Source organism: Mus caroli, chromosome 5 (genome assembly GCF_900094665.2).
Source record: "Mus caroli chromosome 5, CAROLI_EIJ_v1.1, whole genome shotgun sequence".
Taxonomy (NCBI): Eukaryota; Metazoa; Chordata; class Mammalia; order Rodentia; family Muridae; genus Mus; species Mus caroli.
In genome coordinates, this window is record NC_034574.1 from 77,008,369 (window position 1) to 77,012,645 (window position 4,277).

Sequence of the window (4,277 nt, forward strand, 5' to 3'; positions counted from 1 at the left end):
AACTTAGAATACCCAAGATACAATTTGCAAAACACATGAAACTCAAGAAGAATGAAGACCAAAGTGTGGACACTTTGCCCCTTCTTAGAATTGGGAACCAAACACCAATGGAAGCAATTACAGAGACAATGTTTGGAGATAAGATGATAAGATGAAAGGATAAGATGAAAGGACCATCCAGAGACTGCCCCACCCAGGGGTTCATCCCATAATCATCCACCAAATGCAGACACTATTGTACATGCCAGCAAGATTTTGCTGAAAGGACCCTGATATAGCTGTCTCTTGTGAGGCTAGGCCAGTGCCTGGCAAACAGGATGCTCACAGTCAGCTATTGGATGGAACACAGGGCCCCCAATGGAGGCTAAAGAAACTAAAGGGGTCTGCAACCCTATAAGTGAATCAACAATATGAACAAATCAGTACCCCCAGAGCTCATGTCTCTAGCTGCAGTTGTAGCAGAAGATGGCCTAGTCGGCCATCATTGGGAAGAGAGGCCCCTTGGTCTTGTAGACTTTATATGCCCCAGTACAGGGGAAACACCAGGGCCAAGAAGGGGGAGTGTATGTATAGGGGAGCAGAGGTGGCAGGGAGAAGGCATAGGGACCTTTGGGTTAGTATTTGAAATGTAAATGAAGTGAATACCTAATAAAAAATTGGAAAAAAGATAAAAAAAAGAAACAGATGAAACACTATAAAACTAATTCTATGAAGTCACAGTCACCCTGATACCTAAACCACAAGGACTACAAATAAAAAGAGAAATTAATACTGATCTCTCTTATAAACATTGATGAAAAAATACTCAAGTAATACTTGCAAACAGAATCCAAGAACACATCAAAAATATCATCCAAAAACATCATCAAATAGGTTTCTTCCCAGTGATATGGGGATGACTGGATTAAAAACCAAACCAAACAAAAACAAAACAAAACAACCCTCAAGGAAACCTACCATGTAATTCTAACAAAGGACTACAACTGATACAAACCTTTAGCAAAGTGAAAGGATACAAAATTAACTCAAAGAATCTGTCTGTCCTAAGTGGGAAAGGTATTCATCTAGATTGACAGACACTTGATGTACCAGGATGAAGGAGTACCAGGAATTGCCAGAGACCTGGGATGGAGAGTTGCCCAAAATCAATGGGGGTGTCCTTAGCAGAGCATTGGGTTATTGAACCTCAGTAGGTCACTTTATGGTCATGTAGCCAGGTAGGAGCCCAAGTACAGTGGTATGGACACAAATTCACCCAAAAAATGCAGGGAAGGGGAACGGAGCAGATTTAGAAAATAGCCAAGCGATAACTGGCCCAAACTGATAGCCATTCCACGTGCAAGCACAAATCCCTGATGCTATTAATGATACACTTTAATGCTTGCAGGCAGGAATCCAATGTGGCTGTCCTCTGAGAGGCTCCACCCAGCGCCTGACTAAGATGGATGTAGACTTACAGGCTAATAGCAGATGCAGCTTGAGGACTCTTATGAAAGTGTTTCTGGAAGATTTGAGGGCCCGAAAAAGGAATAGAAGTCCCACAGAAAGACCAATAGTGTCAATTAACCTGGACCCTTGGTGTTCTCAGAGTGCCCCCTCCTGCCCCAATGCATTTACATAGCAAATACCTTTGATTTTTGATGATTAATATTCCATTGTGTAGAACATCTGCCACATGTTCTTTATTCATTCCTCAGTTGTGGGACATCTAGGTTGTCTCCAGTTTCTGAATATTACAAATAAAGCTTCTACAAACATAGTTGAAGAAATATCCCTGTGGTATAGAGGGACATCTTTTGTGTATGCCCAGGAGTGGTATAACTAGGTTGTAAGGTAGAACTACTTCCAGTTTTATGAGAAACTGCCAAATTGATTTCAAAAGTGATTGTACACACTTGCATTCCCACCAGCAATAGAGAAGTATACCCTTAGCTCCACATCCCCAGTTGGACCTAGACATCCCTGCACACTTGTAAGAGATATGCAGCTTGACTTTCATGAGTTTCCCAAACAGGAGCAGGGGCTATCTCAAAAGCTGTTGCCTGTATGTGGAGAATGTTCTTCTAGCTGGACTGCCTTGTCTGTCCTAAGTTGGAGAGGATCCTGCTATCCCTGCAGACAGTTGATGTACCAGGGTAGGGGAACACTCAGGTGGAGTACCTTCACCCTTTCAAATGAGATTGGGGGTGGGAAGGTGGGAGGGATTATGAGTGAGGTTGAAGGGTATGAAAATTGTGTTGCAGGATTTTCCCTGTCCAATCACATTATGACAGCAGGAGGCCTGTGTTTGGACAGAGAAAGGGAGGCAGAGCTAAGAGTTGCAGAGAGAGAGAGAGAGAGAGAGAGAGAGAGAGAGAGAGAGAGAGAGAGAGAGAGAGAATGGCAAGAGAAAGAGAAAAAAAGATGGTGGTGGTCTTGAACCAGCCTGTTTTTAGCCAGCAACAGGTAGTTATGATATCATAAGGTTAGAATCATTAGGATAAAGCTTTTCTCACCATTAATTGGCTCTGAAATTATTTGTATAGGCATCTTGTAAATTGTGTTTTTGATGTTACATAAATCTGATTGGATACGTATAAGCATTGAGTCTTGTTTTTACTGGGTTACTGGGTATTATGTTATTAAACTGAGATCTATTTGGTTATTAGAATGTGGGACAGAGAGGATAGCAGAGAGAGAACCATAGTGGCTCCAGGGACAAGCAAATGAGTGCTGGGAACATATGCTAGCCCTAGTGTGGGAAATGTGGTACCCCACAGCTGGATCTCATGGAGGCACTTCTCCAGCTGAAGCTCCTTTCTCTGTGATAACTCCAGCCTGTGTCAAGTTGACACACAAAACCAGCCAGTACAATTGACCCCTTGTCAACTTGACACACAAGCAAATCATTATTAAGCCTCAACCCTTACTTTTTTATTCACCCACAAGATCTAAATAACTTTAAAAGTCCCACAGTCTTTACATATTAAAAGTTCAATCCCTTTAAAATATCTAATATCTTTTAAAATCCAAAGTATTTTTACAATCAGATGTCTCTTAACTGTGGGCTCCACCAAAATACTTTCTTCCTTCAAGAGAGAAAAATACCAGGGCACAGTCACAATCAAAATCAAACTTAAACTCCAACCGTCCAATGTCTGGGATCCACTCATCATCTTCTAGGCTCCTCCAAGGGCTTGGGTCTCTTCTCCAGCCCTGCCCTTTGTAGCACATAGCTTGTCTTCTAGGCTCCAGCTGCCTGTATTCCACTGCTGCTGCTGTTTTTGGTGGTCATCTCATGGTAATGGAATCACCAAAACACTGCTGTCTTCCAGTACTAGGCTTTATCAACAGTTTATCATATGCTCTCTTCATGGTGCCAAGCCTCAACTCCTTTGCATGACCCCTTCAGTCCTGGGCCATCAATTGCAACTGAGGCTGTACCTTCACCAATGTCCTCTCACAGTGCCAAGCCTCTGCTGTTCAAGAGTTGGCACTCACAAAACAGGTTGTGATGAAAGACAAGTGGAATAAGAATGATAGTTTCTTGGAGATGGATCTAAGCTATTGGAGACTCTTTTCAACAAAACTCAAAAAATGAAGTCAGTCTATGGAATCATTTATGGTGCATGCAATTGCTGAAAACAATAAACCAGTTAGTTAATTATTAGTTTAACAACTAGAAATGGTCAGAGGAAAACAGATTCAAGAGTATCTTGTACAAACCATTTTCATTATCCCTGGGCTACAGGTAAAACCTTTGGTGGCTGATCAATGTATTTGCCATTTTTAATACATATTGATCTCAAAAGCATAATACAAAAGAAAGAAGAAATGTGCATGAAGGCAGAAAAGTCACAATTGCCTTGGTACACGGAGTCGAGTTCAATTAAGCAGAAATAAGGTAGCTTTATGAGGGACTCCTCAGAACTTAGGAACTTAGTCTGCACAGGTGAGAGTGTGCACCACAGAGGCAGACAGCTTCTGGGACAGGCGGAGGAACTGAGCCGCTGAGGCAGCACCCTTTTCTGGCCACAGATATCCAGCACCCTACCAGCTGGAGGACAGTGCTCCGCCCTGCACGGGAGCACTCAGCCTCAGGAGCAGGGAGCACCATCTAGGTTCCGGGACTCCACCGAACTTAGAAACTTAGTCTGCACAGGGGAGAGTATGCACCACGGAAGCTGACAGCTTCTGTGACCTGCCAAAGCAAAAAGCATCTGGGAAAGGTTCTGTTTTGGGCCTTCTTCTTCGGCCAGGAGGAGGTCCAAACACCAGATATCTGTGCACCTTCCCTG